General features: G+C 35.9%; 1 long non-coding RNA gene across 1 annotated transcript; it reads left to right on the forward strand.

Moving 5' to 3' along the window:
• The first annotated feature begins 13964 nt into the window (after nucleotides 1-13964).
• Nucleotides 13965-19267, forward strand: LOC116532338. The gene is made up of 3 exons (XR_004260825.1): nucleotides 13965-14050; nucleotides 14435-14439; nucleotides 19211-19267. It is a non-coding gene; the product is annotated as an uncharacterized LOC116532338 (long non-coding RNA).
• Nucleotides 19268-20087: the final 820 nt, after the last annotated feature.

Consider the following 20087-nt stretch of genomic DNA (forward strand, 5'->3'; position numbering starts at 1 on the left):
TTTGTGTCCCTACCCAAATCCCATGTGGAATTTTAATTTTCAGTGTTGAAGGAGAGTCCTGGCAGGAAGTTAATGGGCCATGGAAATAGAGTTTCTCTAAATGGTTTAGCACCATCACCCCTTGGTACTGTATAGTGAGTGTGTTCTCATGAGATCTGGTTGTTCTAAAGTGTATAGCACCCCACACCTTCTTGGCCTTTATGCTGTTCTGGTCATGTTAAAATGCCTGCTCCTGTTTTTCCTTTTGCCATAATTAAAATATTCCAGGGGCCTCCACAGAAGCTGATGCTGCTATGTTTCCTGTACAGTCTGTGGAAGCATTAGCCAATTAAACCTCTTTTAAAATAAATTACTCAGTCTCAGATATTTCTTCATGGCAATGAGAGAATAAATTAATACAATGATAAAGGGTCAAAGTCAACAAGAAAACTTAACTATTCTAAATATATATGCACTCAGCACAGGAGCACCCAGATTCATAAAGCAAGTTCTTAGAGACCTTCAAAGAGACTTAGACTTCCACAGAATAATAATGAAAGACTTCAATGTCACACTAATAGTATAAGACAGATTATAAAGACAGAAAATTAATGAAGATATTCAGGACCTTAACTCAGCATGGTATCAAATGGATCTGATAGTCATCTACAGAACTCTCCACCTCAAAACAGCAGCATATACATTCTTCTCATTGCCGCATGGTGCAACTCTAAAAACAATCACATAATTGAACATAAAACATTCCTCAGTAAATGCAAAAGAACTGACATAATGACAACTCTCTCAGACCACAGTACGATCAATTAGAAATCAAGCAAAACAAATTTGCTCAAAATAATACAATTACATGGGAATTGAACAACCTGCTCCTCAATGACTTCTGGTTAAATAATAAAATTAAATCAGAAATAAGGAAGTTATTTGAAAATAGTAAAAGATAAAACGTACCAGAATCTCTGAGACATAGGTAAGGCAATCTTAAGAAAGAAATTTATAGCACTAAATTCCCACAGCCAAAAGTTAAAGGATCTGTTTAACAACCTAACTTCATAACTAAAAGAACTAGGGAATGAAGAGAACCTCAGTGCCAAGGCCAGAAGACAAGAAATAACCAAGATCTTTACTGAACTGAAAGAGATTGAGATACACAAAAGAATATTGGCTAGATCAATGAATCCAGGAGTTGGTACTTTTTAAATAATTAATTAAAAAGATAGACTGCTAGGAGACTAATAAAGAGTAAAAGATAGAATGTTAAAATATACACATTTAGAAATGGCAAAGGAAATATTACCACTGAACCCACAGAAATACAAATAACCATTAGAGAATATTATGAACACCTCTATGAACATACACTAGAAAATCTATAAGACATTAATAAATTCCTATTCACATACACCCTTCCGGGAATAAGCTAGGATGAAGTTAAATCCCTTAACATATCAATAATGAGCTTCAAAATTGGATCCGTAATACATAGACTATCAACCAAAAAAGGCCAGGACCAGACAAATTTTTAGCTGAATTCTACCACATGTACAAAGAAGAGATGGTAACATTCCTACTAAAATTGTTTCAAAAATAATAAGGAGGGATTCTTCCCTAACTTATTCTATGAGGCCAGCATCATCCTCATAGTAAACCAGGCAGAGACTGATTCCACCTCCTTGCCCCAAAGAAAAACAAAGCAAAACTTTAGTCTAATATCCTTGTTTAACATGATGCAAAACTTCTCAACAAAATACTGGCAAATAAAATCCAGCAACACTAAAAAAGCTAATCCACCACAATCAAGTGGGTTTTTTTCTCAAGATGCAAGGTTAGTTAAACATACACAAATCAGTAAATGGGATTTGTCACATAAACAGAACTAAAGACAAAAACTGCATGATTATCTCAATTGATGCAGACAAGACTTGATGAAATTCAACACCCCCTCATGTTAAAAAATCTCAGTGAACTAAGTATTGAAAGAATGTACTTCAAAATCATAAAAGCCATCTATGACAAATCCGCAGCCAACATTATGGGCAAAAGCTAGAGGCACTTATCTGGAAAGTCAGCACAAGACCATGATGTCCTCTCTCACCACTCTTATTCAACATAGTATTGGAAGTTCTGGCCGGAACAATAAGAAAAAAAAAGAAAAAAAGAAAAAGAAAATAAAGGGTATTCAAATAGGAAGACAGGAAGTCAAACTATCCCATTTGGCAGATGTTACTGTTCCATATCTAGAAAAAAAAAAAAAAAACACTGTTTTGGCTCAAAAATGTCTTAAGCTGATAAACAACTCCAGCAAATCTCAAAATACTTAATGAACATACAGTAATCAGTAGCATTCCTATCCTCCAATAATAGTCAAACTGAGAACGAAATAAAAAATGCAATGCCATTCACATTTGAAACAAAAAACTAAAATACCTATAAATACAGCCAACTGGAAAGGTAAAATATTTCTACAAGAAGAACTATAAAACATTACTCAAGATAACAGAGATGACACAAACAAATAAAAAAAATCCATACTCCTGGATAATAAAAATCAATATAACTAAAATGGTCATACTCTCCTATGTAATTTAAAGATTAGATATTATTCCTATGAATGAAATAATGTTATTTTCACAGAACTAGAAAAAAAAATTACAAATTCACATGGAACCTAAAAAGAGCCTGAATTGCCAGGCAATCCTAACGAAAAAGAACAAAGTTTGAGGCATCATGCTACCTGTTTTCAAACGATACTACACATCTACAGTAATCAAAACAGCATGGTACTGCTACAAAAACATACATGTGGACCAATGGAACATAATAGCTAAGAAGTGAAGCCACACACTCACAACTATCTGGTCTTTGACAAAAATGACAAAAACAAGCAATGAGAAAAGGATGCTGGGATAACTGGCTAACTACATACAAAAGTTTAAAACTAGAACTCTTTCCTACACCATATATAATAGTCAGATCGGTATAAATTAAAAACCTAAATGTAAAACCCCAAACTATAAAAACCCTGGAAAACAACTTAGGCAATACAATTCTGGACATAGGAATGAGCAAAAATTTTATGATGAAGATGCCAAAACCAACTACAACAAAAGCAAAATTGGCAAATGAAATCTAACTAACCTAAAGAGGTTATTAACAGGAAAGAAACTATCTACAGAGTAAACAGACAACCTCCAGAATGGTAGAAAATATTAGCAAACTATATATCTGAAAAAAAAATTAATATCTAGCATCTATAAGAATCTTAAACATTTTTTTTAAAAGTAACAAACAACTGCATTAAAAAGTCGCAAAGAATACGAACAGTTTTCAAAAGAAGACATATATGTGTCCCACAAGCATATGTAAAACAGCTCTACATCACTGATCATTGATGGAAAGCAAATCAAAACCACAATGAGACACCATCTCACACCAGTCAGAATGGCTATTATTAAAAAGTGAAAAAATAACATGCTGGTGAGGTTGTAGAGAAAAAAGAACACCTATACACTGTTAGTGGGAGTGTAAATTAGTTCAATCATTGTGGAAAACAGTGCAATGATTCCTCAAAGATCTAAAGACAGAACTACCATTTGTCCCAGCAATCCTACTACTGGGCATATGCCCAGAGAAATATAGATCACTCTGTTATGAATGTACATACACATGTATGTTCATTACAGCACTACTTACAATAGCAGGCATGGAATCAAACTACATGCCTATCAATGGTAGATTGGTTAAAGAGAATGTGGTACATACACACTATGGAATACTGTGCAGCCATGAAAAAGAATAAGGGTATGTTTTTTGCAGGCTCACAGACATACTTAGAGACCATTATTTTTCAGCAAACTAACACAGGAAAAGAAAACCAAATATGTTTTAATTTATAAGTGGGAACTAAATGATGAGGACACATGGACACAAAGAAAGGAACAGCAGTCACTGCAGCCTATCAGAGAGTAGAGGGATGGAGGAAGAAGAGAATCAGGGAAAATAACTAATGAGTACTAAGCTTAATACCTGAGTGATGAAATAATCAATATTGGCCCCACTCTCTTCTGACTTGTAGGGTTTCTGCAGAGAGATCCACTGTTAGTTGGATGGAGTTCCCTTTGTGGGCAACCCGATATTTCTCTCTGGCTGCCCTTAACATTTTTTTCTTTCATTTCAACCTTGGTGATTCTGACGAGTACATGTCTTAAGGTTGCTCTTCTCGAGGAATATCTTTGTGATGTTCTTCTCTGTATTTTCTGAATTTGAATGTTGGCTTGCCTTGCTCGGTTGGGGAAGGTCTCTTGGATAATATCCTGAAGAGTGTTTTCCAACTTGGCTTCATTTTGCCTGTCACTTTCAGGTACACCAATCAAATGTAGATTTGGTCTTTTCACATAGTCCCATGTTGCTTGTAGGCTTTGTTTGTTTCTTTTCACTCTTTTTTCTCTGTCTCCTCACTTTATTTTATTGAGTAGATCTTCATTCTCTAATATTCTTTCTTCTACTTGATCGATTCAACTATTGATACTTGTATAAGCCTCATGAAGTTATTATATATATTTCAGGGATAGGTAGTTTAGGCAAAGATCTCTGGGAAGATAGTTACATTCAAATAAGTCTCTCATTTCTTCTAAACAATTATAAATTAATATATGAAAACAAGCTTAAAAGTTTTTCTTGAGAGGAGGTGGAGCAAAGTGGCTGAATACAGCCTCCACTGATTTTTCCCCTCACAGAAACACAAATTTAATGATTATAGAGACCCCACAAAAAAGCATGTTTATAAGTAGCAAAAATCTGGTGAGTAATTTCAACACCTGGTTTTACCTTCAGATAACTGAAAGGGGCAGTGAAGTAGGTAGAAAAGACAGTCTTGAATTGCAAATGCCACCACTCCCCCACCCACAGGTAGCTACCATGTAGCAAATGGACAGAGCATGTGTGCTTGGGGAAGTGAAAGTGCCATAATAGTGGGTCTTTGCACTGGAACTTGGAACCGCCAACACCGAACAGAACGGAGCCAATGTCCATAGAGACAGGATTTAGTCAAGCCATGGCCAGAGGAGGATTTCCTATCCCACCAGTTGAAAACAGAGTTTCACCAAGACTTGTCACCATGTGCCACAGTGCTCTAGGGTCCTAAATAAACTTGAAAGGTAGTCTAGGCCACAGTTACCAAAATTCTTATGCAAATTGTAGTACTGTACTGTGCTCAGAGCCAGTTGACTTATGGGGATATATTACCTCATGAGACACCAACCGAGATTGCTAAAGGAGTACTTACACCACCCCTCCCTCAACCACAGTCAGTGTAGCTCACAGCTCCAAAAGAGATTTCTTCATTCCACTTGAGAAAAGGAGAGGGAAGAATAAAGAGAAATTTGTTTTCCAGTTGAACAACAGCACACACACATAGTAGGATAAGGCAACAGGCAGAAATGCGAGGGCCCTATGCCATGCACCAGCTCCCAGATGATGACATTTCTAGACACACACTGGGCCAGAAGAAAACCTGCTTTTTTGAAGGAAAGAACCCAGTACTCGAAGGATTCATCACCTGCTGACTAAAGAGCCCGTAGGCCCTGAATAGTCAGTGACCGTAACTAGGTGGTATACACCAAAGGCCTTGGGTGTGACTCTGAGAGGTGCTGGCTTCAGGATGACCCAACACATACACAACTATAGTAGCTATGAGGAGAGATACCTTCTGCTTGAGAAAAGAAAAGAAAAACTTAAACTAGACTTTGTCATGAAGCTTAGATACCAGCTTGGCCACTGTGGAGTAGAGCACCAAGTGTGCTCTTAGTTCACTGATTTCAGGCCTTAGCTCTTGGACAGCATTTTTGGACTTACCCTGTGCCAGGGTTGAGCCCACTGCCCTAAAATTTGAGTGCCAGGCCAGGTAGCCTCTACCACTAGCTGACTGAAGAGCCCTTGGTCCTTGAGTGAATATCAGCAATAGCCTTTTAGTAGACTCTACCGGCCTGTAATAGTAGTCAACATGGGAAGAGAATCCTCTGCCAGGGAAAAGGTGATGAAATAATGGAAAAGACTTTATCTTGGGATTTGGGTGACAGTTCAGCCACAGTAGAATAGAGCACCAGACAGATTTCTAGGGTTTCCTAATCTAGGCCCTGATTCCCATATAGCATCTCTGGACCTCCCTGGGCCCAGGAAAACATACTGTCCTGAAGCAAATTTGCAGACCTGGTTGGCTTTACCACTTGATAACTGTAGAGCCCTAGAATCTTAAGCAAAATAGCCAGTAGTCAGGTAGGTTTTACAGTGGGTGCTGCACATACCCACTGCTGTGCTTGCTTCAGGCTTGATCCAGCAAAATCTCAATGCTGGTGGCCAGAAGGATGCTTTTGTCACCCCTTGCCTAACTCCAGGCAGCACAGCACAAAAAGACAGAGAGAGAAATTCTATTTAATTGGGAAAAAGTAAGAGAAAGGAAGAAGAGTCTTTGTCTGGTAATTCAGAGAAATCAGCTGGATCTCATCCAAGACCATCAAAATGGTACCACCATGAGTCTGCAAGAACCATATAATTACTGGGCTTCTAATGCAGATACTCTTGTAGTGACCAAAAACCTGGATCACAATACCCAAGTCTCTTTGAATGCCTAAAGAGCCTTACCAAAGATAGGTACAAACAAGCCAAGACTATGAAGAGTACAATACATAACTAACATTTCATTGCCCAGACACTGACAAATATTTACAAGTACCAAGAATATCTAGGAAAATGTGACCTGACCAAATGCACTAAATAAGGCACCAAAGACTGGTCTTGGAGAAACAGATATATTTGACTTTCAGACAGATAACTTAAAATAGGTGTTTTGAGTAAATGCTAATCAAGAATACACAGAGAAAGAATTTAGAAACTTATTAGATATATTTAACAAAGAAATTGAAATACTTTAAAACAATCACATACAAATTCTGGAGTGGAAAAATGCAATAGACATAAAAGAATGCATCAGAGTCTCTACAGTAGCAGAATTTTGAAGCAGAAGAAAGAGTTAGTGAGTTTAATGACAAGGCTAAATGAAAATACACATTGAGAGGAGATGCAAAAAAATAATTAAAAAGAATGAAGCACAACTACAAGAGCTAGAAAATAGCCTCAAGAAGGCAAATATGCTATTGGTCTTAAAAGGGCAATACAGAGAAAGGAGGTCAGGATAGAAAGTTTATTTGAATTGACTTTTCAAACTAAGAGAAAGACTTTAATATTCAACTACAAGAAGGATATATAAAACCAACTATATGTAACCTTATGAAGACTACTTGAAGGTATTTAATAAAAAAAACTTCCACATATCTAGGATCAAAGAAAAATTCTAAAAGCAAAAAGCAACAAGAAAAAAACAAGTAACATAAAATGGAGGTCCAGTACATCTTACATAAGGCTTTTCAGAGGAAACTTTACAAGCCAGAAAAGAGTGGGATGACATATTTAAAGTGTAGAAGAAAAAAGTCTTTTACCCCAGAGCAGTACATCTGGTGAAAATATCCTTCAAACATAAGGAGAAACAAAGGCATTCACAGACAGACAAAAGCTGAGTGATTTTATCCACACCAGGTCTGTTCTGTAAGAAATGCTAATGGGAGTACTTCAATCAGAAAGAGGAAAAGGACCATAATAAACACTAAGAAATCATCTGAAAGTACGGAACTTACTGGTAACTGCAAATACACAGTAAAACACAGCCTATTATAACACTCTAATTATTGTATGTAAACTAGTCATATCTTAGAAAGACTGAAAGGTAACCTGGTAAAAAATAATAACTACAAACATTTTATGACAGACAGTACAATATGATATAAATAGAAGAAAAGTTAAAGTGTTTTTATAAGTTAAAAGTTAAAGTTTTTATAAGTTTTCTTTTTTCCTTGGTTTGTTTGTATATCAAATCAGTGCTCAGCAGTCATGCTTAAAATAATAGTTACAAGACACCATTTGCAAGCCTTATGGTAAACTCAAATCAAATAAGACACAACAGATACACAAAATATAAAAGTGAAGAAATTAAAAGATACCACAAAGTATCTTAAAACATTCAAAAAATTGAAATAATATTAAACATGCTCTCTAACCACAATGGAATAAAACTAGAAATCAATAACAAAAGGAAATTTGAAAACTATACAAACACATGAAAATTAAGCAACATTCTCCTGAATGACCATAAGTCAATAAAGAAATTAAGAATGAAATTGAAAAATGTCCTAAAACATATGATAATGAAAACACAACATTTCCAAACCTATGAGATACAATGAAAACAGTACTATGAGAATTTTGCCTAAGTCAAAAAAGTAAAACAAAACAAAACCAAAAACAACTATAATAAACAACGTAACAATGCATCTTTTTTTTTTTTTTAATTTTACTTTAGCTTCTGAGATACATGTGCAGATCATGCAGGATTGTTACATAGGTATACATATGGCAATGTGATTTGCTGCCTCCGTTCCCTCATCACCTACATCTGGCACAATGCATCTTAAAAAATTAGAAGAACAAGAGCAAATGAAACTCAAAGTTATTGAAAGAAAGATCAAAGTAGAAAGAAATAAAATTAAAAAGAAGAAAATAATAAAAAAGATCAACAAACCAAAAAGTTATTGTTTTGAAAAGATAAACAAATTGACAAACTCTAGCCGGAGTAAGAAAAATGGAGAGAAGACCCAAATAAATAAAATCAGAAATGTAAAAGGAGGCACTACAATCAATATTGCAGAAATTCAAAGGACAATTAGAGGCTACTATGAGCAGCTATATGCCAATAAATTCAAAAACCTAGAAGAAATAAATATGTTACTAGAAATACAAAACCTAACAAAATTGAACCATAAAGAAATCCACAACTTGAACAGATCAAACACAAGTAACACATTCAAAGCCATAAAAAGTCTTCCAGAAAAAAAAAAAGAAAAAGAAAAAAAAGGCCTTCACTCCTGAATTTTACCAAATATTTAAAGAAGAGTTTCTGTTAATTCTAATTTCTGTTAATCTCAAAATTATAAGTGGAGGGACTACTGACAAATTTATTCTATGTGGCCAGAATTAACCTGATATCAAAACCAGATGAAAAATGCATCAAAAAAGAAAACTACTGGCCAATATTTTTACTAAACATAGATGCAAATATTTGCAACAAACTGATAGCAAATTAAATTAGATAATATATTGAAAGATCATTCATTACGACCAACTGAGACTTTTCCCAGGGATGCAAGTATGGTTCAGCATATGCAAATCACTAAATGTGATACATGATGTCAAAAGAGTAGAAGACCAAGTTACATGATTATTTCAAGTTATGCGGAAAAAGCATTTGATAAAATTTTACATTCCTTTACAATAAAAGTCCTCAAAACACAGGGTATAGAAGGAACATACCTCAACATAATGAAGACATATATATCAGAATCACAGCTAGTATCATACTCAATGGGGAAAAACAGGAAGTCATTTTTCTAAGATATTGAATGCAACCAGCATTCCCCCTTTTGCCATGGTTATTCAACATAGCACTGGAAGTTCCAGCTAGAACAATCAAGATAAAGAAAAAAAGTGCATCCAAATTGGAAAGAAAGAAATCAAATTATTTTTCCAAATATCGAATTACCCTTGTTTGCAGAAAAATGTGAACATTTTGCAAAATGACTATTATAAATGATAAACAAATGCAGTAAAGTTGCAGGATATAAAATCAACATACAAAAATCAGCAGCATTTTTATATGCCAAAAGCAAACAATCTTATACATAAATGTAAACAAATACTATTTATAATAGCTACAAATAAAATTAAATATCTAAGGATTAACTTTGTCAAATAAGTGAAAGATCTCTACAATACAAACTGCAAAACACTGTTGAAAATAACTGAAGAGGACATCAAAATTTGAAAAGATATTTCAAGTTCATGTATTGGAAGAATCGATACTGTTAAAATGTTTGCACTACACAAAGCAATCTACAAATTCAATGCAAGACTTCTCAAAATATCAATGGCATTCTCCACAGACGTAGCCAAGACAATGTTAAAACTTATATGGAACTAAAAAGACCAAGAATAGCCAAAGCAATTGGAGGAATCACATTACCTGATTTCATATTACACTGCAGGGCTCTAGTAATCAAAACAGAAGAGTATTGACATAGAAAAAAACATGTAGAACAATAGAACAAAATAAGAACTCTTCAAAATTTATATATTTACAGTGAATTTATTTTCAACAAATATACCAACAGCATGCATTTTGGAAAGGAAATTTCCATCAAAAAATGGTGGTGGGACAACTTCATATCCATATACAGGTGAATGAAACTAAATGCTTATTTCTCACAATATAAAAAAGTCAAATCAAAATGAATTAAAATTTTAAATGTAAGTACTCAAACTATGAAACTACTGAAATAAAACTTTGGGAAAACTCTCCAGGGCATTGGACTGGGCAAAAATTATTTTGAGCAATACCCTACAAGCACAAGCAACCAAAGAGAAAGTGGACAAACAAGATCAAGTTAAAAAGCTTCTGCTCAGGAAAATTAAAAAAGCCAACAAAGTGAAGAGACAACCCACAGAATGGGAAAAATAAATTACAAATTACCCATCTTACAAGGGAGAAATAACCAGAATATATAAAAAGCCCAAAAAGCTCTATAGAAAAAATCCTAATAATCTGATCAAAAAGTGAGCCAACCAACAGTCTGCATAGACATTTCTCAAAAGAAGACACAAATGTCAAACAGGCATATGAAAAGATGCTCAACATCATTAATAATCAGGGAAATGCAAATCAAAACTACAATAAACTATTAACTCACACCAGTTAAGACAGTTTTTATCAAAATGATAGGCAATAACAAATGTAGGTTAAGATTTGAAGAAAATATAACTCTTGTGGAATGTTGATGGGAAGGTAAGTTAGTACAATCACTATGGAGAACAGTTTGGATGTTTCTCGAAAAAAGTAAAAATTGAGACACAGGGAGGAAAACATAACACACTGGGGCCTTCCAGTGGGTGGGGGGAGGGGGAGGGATAGCATTAGGAGAAATACCTAATATAGAGATGGGTTGATGGGTGCAGCAAACCACCATGGTACATGTATACCTGTGTAACAAACCTGCACATTCTTCACATGTACCCCAGAGCTTAAAGTATAACAATAATAATAATAATAACAACAATTGAGCTACCATGTGATGAAGAAATTTCACTGCTAGGTATATACCTAAAAGAAAGAAAATCAATACATCGAAGATATATCTGCACTCTTATATTTGTTGCAGCATTGTTTACAATAGGTAACATTTGGAAGCAGCCTAAGTGTTCATCAGCTGATGAGTGAATAGAGAAAATGCGGTACCTATATACAATAGAGTACTATTTGGGCATAAACAGAATGAGATCCAGCCGTTTGCAATAACATGGATGGAACTGGAGATTATTATGCTTAATGAAATAAGCCAGGCACAGAAAGACAAACATCACATGTTCTCACATATTTGTGGGATCCAAAAATTAAAGCAATTGAACTCATGAACACAAAGAGTAGAATGAAGGTTACCAGAGTCTGGGAATGGCAGTGGAGCCAGCAGGGAGGTGGGGATGGTTAACTGGTACAATAAAATTAGAAAAAATGAATAAGACCTACAATTTGATAGCACAATAGGGTAACTATAGTCAATGATAACTGAATTGCATATTTTTTAAAAAACTTAAAAGGAGTAATTAAATTGTTTGCAACTCAAACAATAAATGTTTGAGGGAATATATACCCCATTCTCTATGATGTGCTTATTTTGTAATGCATGAATGTGTCAAGACATCTTATGTACCCCATAAATATGTACAGCTGCTAAATACCAAAAAAAAAAATTTTAATAAATAAAAATTTAAAAAATTTATAAAAAGGCAATAACAAATGCTGGCGAGGTTGTGGAGCAAAGAAAAGCCTTTTACAGTGTTGGTGGAAATATAGCTTACTACAAGTACTATGGAGAGTTTGGAAGTTCTTCAAAAAACTAAAATTAAAGCTACCATTTGATGTAGCAATCCCAATTTTAAGTATATACCCTCCAAAAGGAAATCAGTATATCAAAGGTATATCTTCAGCCAAGATTTGGAAACAAACTAAGTATCCATAAGCAGAAAAATAAAGAAATTGTGGTATGTATACAAAATGGAATACCATTTAGGCATGAAGAAGAATGAGATCCTGACTTTTACAGCAACATGATTGCAACTGGAGGTCACCATTTTAAATTAAATAAGCCAGGCACAGAAAGACAAACTTCTCATATTCTCACTTATTTGTTGAAGCTAAAAATTAATACAACTGTACTTATTGAGATAGATAGTAGGATGATTGTTACTAGAGGCTTTAAATATTAGTGGGAGGGTAAGGGGGAAGTGGGAATGGTTGATGGGTATACAAAATAGAAAGAAAGAAAAAGATTAGTATTTGATAGCACAATGGGGTGATTATAGTCAATAATTATTTAATTGCAAATTTTAAGATAATTAAAATTGTGTAACTGAATTGTCTGTAACACAAAAGATAAATACTTGAAATAATGGATATCTCATTTACCCTGATGTAATTACTATATATTGCATTCCTGTATCAAAATATGTCATATACCCATAAATACATACACCTACAGTATACTCACAGAAATTTTAAAAAGTTCTTTTAAATTAAAACATAACCGTATCAAATTATAGTATCTTAGTGATCAATTATTTATTTATTATTTGCTAAAGGCCTATTATGGGCTATGCACAGGGCTGAGCAGTATTGATACAATCAGAGGCAAAACTGACGTATCTCCTTCTCTCATGGAGCTCAAGCACATGGCAAAAACTTCTCCCTTCATTAGCCCAGAGCAGCCCACAGTTTAGATTGAGTATAAAATTAGAAAAGGATACTATTTTCAGACCACTGGGCAAGAAGTCCAGAGATGGCTGTTGTAACAGTCTACTCTTGTTTCCACAGCATTGGCCATTGGTTACTGAAAAAGAGTAAGTTGTGGAAACCTAGAAAAAATAACTGCCCTTTAATTAAACTATAGTTTCAATAGTTGATTCCGGTTAATTGCAATTTGATTGCCCTGTGGTCTGAAAGACTGTTGGTTATGATTTCCATTCTTTTGCATTTGCTGAGGAGTGATTTATTTCCAATTATGGGGTCAGTGTTAGAGTAGGTGTCATGTGGTGCTGAGAAGAATGTATATTCTGTGGATTTGGGGTGGAGATTTCTGTAGATGTCTATTATGTCTGCTTGGTCCAGATCTGAGTTCAAGTCTTGGATATCCTTGTTAATTTTCTGTCTCATTGATCTGTCTAATATTGACACTGGAGTGCTAAAGTCTCCCACTATTATTGTGTAGGAGTCTAAGTCTCTTTGTAAGTCATTTAGAACTTGCTTTATGTACCGGGTGCTCCTGTATTAGGTGTGTATATATTTAGGATCTGTAGTTCTTCTTGATGCATTTATCCTTTTGCCATTATGTAATGCCCTTCTTTGTCTCTTTTGATTTTTGTTGGTTTAAAGTGCATTTTATCAGGGACTAGCATTGCAACTTCTGCCTTTTTTTGCTCTCCATTGCGTGATAAATATTTTTCCATCCCTTTACTTTTAGCCCATGTGTGTCCTTGCATGTGAGATGCATTTCCTGAATACAGTACACTGATGGGTCTTGACTTTTTAACCAGTTTGCCAGTATGTGTCTTTTCATTGGGGCATTTAGCCCATTTACATTTAAGGTTAATATTGTTATGTGTGAATTTGATTCTGCCATTTTGATGCTAGCTGGATATTTTGCCCATTAGTTGATGCATTTTCTTCATTTTGTCAATGATCTTTACCATTTGGTACATTTTTGGAGTGGCTTTTACTGGTTGTTCCTTTCCTTGTTTAGTGCTTCTTTCAGTAGTTCTTGTAAGGCAGGCCTGGTGGTGGCGAAATCTCTCAATTGCTTCTCCATAAAGGATTTTCTTTCTCCTTGCTTATGAAGCTTAGGTTGGCTGGATATGAAATTCTAGGTTGAAAGTTCTTTTCTTTAAGGATGTTGAATATTGATGCCCACTATCTTCTGGCTTGCAGGGTTTCTGTCGAGATCTCTGTTCTGAGTCTGATGGGCTTCCCTTTGTGGGTAACTTGACCTTTTTCTCTGGCTGCCCTATGTATTTTTTCCTTCATTTCAACTCTGGTGAATCTGATGATTATGTCCCTTGGGGTTGCTCTTCTTGAGGAATATCTTTGTGGTGTTCTCTGTATTTCCTGGACTTTAATGTTGGCCTGCCTTGCTAGGTTGGGGAAGTTCTCCTGGATCATATCCTGAAGAGTGTTTTCCAGCTTGGATTCATTCTCTCCTTCACATTCAGATACACCTATCAGATGGAGTTTGGGTCTTTTCTCAATTCCTTATTTCTTGGAGGCTTTGCTTATTTCTTTTCACTCTTTTTTCTCTATTCTTGCCTTCTCATTTTATGTCATTGAATTGATCTTCAATCTCTGATATCCTTTCTTCTGCTTGGTTGATTTGGCTATTGAAACTTGTGTATGTTTCACAAAGTTCTTGTGCTGTGTTTTTCAGCCCCATGAAGTCATTTATATTCTTCTGTAAGCTGTTTATTCTAGTTAGCATCTCATCTAACCTTTTTTTTCTAGATTCTTAGTTTCTTTGCATTGGGTTAGAACATGTTCTTTTGGCTCTGAGAAGTTGTTATTACCCACTTTCTGAATCTTCTTTCTGTTAATTCATCAGATTCATTCTCCATCCATCATTGATCCCTAGCTGGTGAGGAGTTGTGATGCCTTGGAGGAGAGGTATTCTGTTTTTTGATGTTTTCATCCTTTGTATGCTGGTTTCTTCCCATCTTAGTGGCTTTATCTACCTGTGGTCTTTGTAGATTTTGTTGATGTTGAAGATATTTCTTTCTGTTTCTTAGTTTTCCTCCTAATAGTCTGGCCCCTCTGCTGCTGGATTGCTGGAGTTCCACTCCAGACCATGCCTGCCTGGGGATCACCCATGGGAGCTGCAGAACAGTAAGGGTTACTGCCCATTTCTTCTTCTGTTATCTTCATCCCAGAAGGGTACCTGCCAGATGTCATCCTGAGCTCTCCTTTATGAGGCATCTCTTTGGGTATATGGGTGTTGGGGAGCTACTTGAGGAGACAGTCTGTACCTTATAGGATCTCAAGTGCTGTGCTGGGAGCTCCGTTGTTCCATGCAGAGCTGCTAGGCAGGAACCTTAAAGTCTGCTGCAGCGGAACTCGTAACTGCTTCTATTCCCATGTGCTCTGTCCTAGGAAGGCCAGCTTTATTTATAAGTCCCTGAGGTGCTGCTGCCTTTTTTCATAGATGCCCTGCCCCACACAGAGTAGTCTTGTCAAGTCTACCACCAGAGGTGTTGCTGAGCTGCTGCAGGCTCTGCCTAGCTGCTGTGTGAACTACCTTGGTAGTGGTGGTGGCCCTTCCCTCCACTGAGCTGGACCGTCCTGGGTCCATCTGCACTTGCTGCAAAACTCTCAATCTAGAGCTTTTCAGATTGTTTTATGGGGGTGTAACTGCAGAGCAAGATTGCCTGGCTCCCTGTCTCTGTCCCCTGCCTTTCAGTTGAATGGGTGTCTATGTCTCCCAGGCATTCCCAGGGCCAGTCGAAATAGTCTCCCAGATTTGTGTGAGTTTCTGTGTGCTGACCCAGCACTGACTGAAACTGCCATTCTGAAAACTTGTGGTGCTTTTCAGCACGGAAATCTCCTGGTCTGTGAGCAGTGAAAACTTGTTTGGCATTGCGGTTGGCACTCACCCTCTGTGTTGTTCTTTCTGGAAACTGCACTCTGGAGCTGTTCCTATTCAGCCTTCTTGGATCCACCCAATGTGTGGTCTTATTTTTGAGACCTCTATTCTGTTCCATTGGTCTTTGTGTCTGTTTTTGTGCCAGTACCATGCTGTTTAGAGTATTGTAGACTTGTAGGGTACTTTGAAGTTGGGTAGTGTGATGCCTTCAGTGTTGTTCTTTTTGCTTAGGATTTTCTTGTCTATACGGGCTCTTTTTGGTTCCACATAAATTTTAATGTATTTTCTTAATTCTGTGAAAATATCAATGGTGGTTTAATGGGAATAGCATCAAATCTATAAATTGCCTGGAGCAGTATGGCCATCTTCATGATATTGGTTCTTACTGTCCATGAACATGAAATATTTTTCCATTTGTTTGTGTCCTTTCTGATTTCCTTGAGCAGTAGTTTGTAGTTCTCCTTGAAGAGGTCCTTCACTTCTCCTGTTAGCTATAGTCTTAGGTACTTTACTCTCTTTTTAGCAATTGTAAATGAGAGTTTATTCATGATTTGGCTCTCTGCTTGTCTATTTTTGGTGTATAGGAATGTTTGTGATTTTTGCACATTTATTTTCTATCCTGAGACTTTGCTGAAGATGCTTATCAGCTTAAGGAGCTTTTGGGCTGAGACGATGGGATTTTCTAGATATAGGAACATATAATCAGCAAAGAAAGATAATTTAACTTCCTCTCTTCTTATTTGAACATCCTTTATTTCTTTCTCTTTCTTAATTGCCCTGGCCAAAACTTCCAATACTATGAGGAATAGAAGTGGTGAGAGAAGGCATCTTGTCTCATGCTGGTTTTCAAGGGGAATACTTTCAGCTTCTGCCCATTCAGTATGATATTGGCTGTGAAGTTTGTCATAAATGGCTTTTTTATTTTAAGATATATCCCATCAATGTCCAGTTTATTGAGAAATTTTAATATAAAGGGATATTGAATTGTATCAAAGGACTTTTCTGCATCTATTGAGATAATCATGTAGTTTTTGCCTTTAGTTCTATTTATGTAATGAATTACACTTATTTATTTGCATTTTTGAATCAGGCTTGCATTCCAGGAATAAAGCCAAATTTATCATGGCGGATATGCTTTTTAAGGTGCTGCTGGATTCCATTTGCCAGTATTTTATTGAGGCTTTTTGCATCGATGCTCATCAAAAATATTGGCCTGAAGTTTTCTTTTTTTGTTGTATCACTGCCAGGCTTTGGTATGAGGATGATGCTGGCCTCTTAATAAGAGTTAGGGAGGAGTTCCTTCTTTTCAATTGCTTGGAATAGTTTCTGAAGAAGTGGTATAGCTCTTATTTGTACCTGTGGTAGAATTTAGCTGTAAATCCATCTGGTTCTGAGCTTTCTTTGGTTGGAAGGCTATTTATTACTATCTCAATTTCAGAACTTGTTATTGGCCTATTCAGGGATTCAACTTCTTCCTGGTTTAGTCTTGGGAGGGTGTATGTGTCCAGAAATTCATCCATTTCTTCTAGATTTTCTAGTGTATTTGCATAGTGCATAGTGGTGTTTATAGTATTCAGTGATGGTTGCTTGTATTTTTGTGGGATAAGTAGTGATATCTTTTTTATCATTTTTTATTGTGTCAATTGAACTATTATTGTTTTTAATTTTTATTAGCATAGCTATCAGTATATCTATTTTATCAAAAATTTTAAAAATAACCAGCTCCTGGCTGGGTGCAGTGACTCACACTTGTAATCCCAGCACTTTGGGAGGCCAAGGCGGTCGAATCATGAGATCAGGAGATCGAGACCAACCTGGCCAACATGGTGACACCCCAACTCAACTAAAATGCACATACACAAAAAAGTTAGATGGGCGTGTTGACATGCCTCTAATCACACCTACTTGGGAGGCTGAGGCAGGGGAATCACTTGAACCTGAAAGGCGAAGGTTGCAGTGAGCTGAGATCATGCCATTGCACTCCAGTCTGGTAACAGAGTGAGACTCTGTAAATAAATACATACACAAATTAAATTAATTAATTAAACAGCTCTTGAATTTATTTTTTTTTTTTGAAGGATTTTTGTGTCTCTATCTCCTTCAGTTCTGATGTTAGTAATTTCTTGTCTTCTGCTAGCTTTTGAATTTCTTTGCAATTTGTTTTCTAGCTCTTTTAGTTGTGATGCTAGGATGCTGATCTGAGATCTTTCTAGCTTTCTAATGTGGGTATTTAGTGCTGTAAATTTCCCTCTTAACATTGCTTTAGCCGTGTCTCAGAGATTCTGGTACATTGTCTCTTTGATCACATTCGTTTAAAATAACTTCTCCATTTCCGCCTTAATTTTATTATTTACCCAGGAATCATTCAGGAGCGGGTTGTTCAATTTCCAAGGAGTTGTGTGGTTTTGTGTGTTTATTAATCTTGAGTTCTAATTTGATTGACCTGTGGTCTGAGAGACTGTCTGTTATGATTTCAGCTCTTTTGCATTTGCTGGGGAGTGTTTTACTGCCAATTGTGTGACAGATTACAGAGTAAGTGCCATGAGGCACTGAAAAAAATGTATGTTCTGTTGGTTTTGGGCGTAGAGTTCAGTAGATATCTACCAGGTCCACTTGATCCAGAGCTGAGTTCAAGTAACAAGTTCAAAACTTGTTATTTTTCTGTCTTGATGATCTGTCTTATATTGACAATGAGGTGATACAGTCTCCCACTATAGTTGTGTGAACGTCTAAGTCTGTTTGGAGATCTCTAAGCACCTGTTTTGTAAATTTGCATGCTTCTGTATTGGGTGTATATATATTTAGGATAGTTAGCTCTTCCTGTTGAATCAATGCCTTTACCATTATGTAATACCCTTCTTTATTTATTTATTTTTTTAAATCTTTTTTTGGTTTAAAGTCTGTTTTGTCATAAATTAGGATTGCAACCCCTAGTTTTTTTCTGCTTTCCAATTACTTGGTAAATTTTCCTCCGTCTTTTTATTTTTAGCCTATGTGTGTCTTTACATGTGATATGGGTCTCTTGAATATGACACAGCAATGGGTCTTGAGTCTTTATCCAGTTTGCCATTTCATGTCTTTTAATTGGGGCATTTAGCCCATTTACATTTAAGGTTAATACTGCTTTGTGTGAATTCGATCCTGCCATCATGATGCTAGCTGGTTATTATGTAGACTTGTTGATGCAGTTGTTTCATAATGTCATTCATCCTTGTATTTCAGTGTATTTTTGCAGTGGCTGGTAATGGTTTTTTCTTTCTACATTTAGTGCTTCTTTTAGGAGCTCTTGTAAGGCAGGCCTTGTGCTGATGAATTCCCTCCACATTTGCTTCTCTGAAAAGGATTTCATCTCCTTTTTGCCTATGAAGCTTAGTAAGCTGGATATGAAATTCTGGGTTAAAAATTATTTTCTTCAAGAATGTTGAGTATTGGCCTTTGATCTCTTCTGGCTTGTAGTGTTTCTGCTGAGAAGTCTGTTGTTAGTCTGATGGGCTTTTCTCTGTAAATAACTTGGCTGCCCTTAACATTATTTCCTTCATTTTGACCTTGGAGAATCTAATGATTGTGTCTTGGGGTTGACCTTCTCATAGAATTTCTTACTTGGGTTATCTGGATTTTCTGAATTTGAATGTTGGCCTGTCTTTTTAGGTTGAGGAGGTTCTTTTGGGTGATATCCTGAAGTATATTTTCCAACTTGGTTCCATTCTTCTCATCTCTTTCAGGTAGCCCTATCAGTTGTAGGTTCAGTCTTTTGACATAATCCCATAGTTCATGGAGGTTTTGTTCATTCCTTTTCTCTTTTTCACTGTAATTTTGCCTGCCTGCCTTATTTCAGTAAGATAGTCTTCATGCTCTAAAATTATTTTCTCTGCTTGGTCTATTCATTTATGCTCTTCTCTACACTGGTTATTATGGTTAACAGTTCCTGTGATGTTTTATCATGGTTCTTATCATCTTTGCATTGGTTTAGAACATTCTCCTCTAGCTCAGTGAAGGTTTTTATTACTCACCTTCTGAAGTTTACCTCTGTCTGTTCATCCATATCAGCTTCCACCTAGTTCTGTGTCTTTGCTGGAGAGGTGTTGCAATCATTTATAGGAAAAGAAGCACTTGGGCTTTTGGAGTTTTCAGTATTTTTAATTTGATTCTCATCTTCATGAGTTTGTCTAGTTTTGATCTTTGAGCTGTTAACTTTGGATGTGTTTTTTTGTGGGGAATTTTGTGAATGTTGTTGTTGCTTTTTGTTTGTTTTTC

This window comes from Sapajus apella, unplaced genomic scaffold, assembly GCF_009761245.1.
Source record: "Sapajus apella isolate SASKATOON/1434 unplaced genomic scaffold, GSC_monkey_1.0 scaffold75, whole genome shotgun sequence".
Taxonomy (NCBI): Eukaryota; Metazoa; Chordata; class Mammalia; order Primates; family Cebidae; genus Sapajus; species Sapajus apella.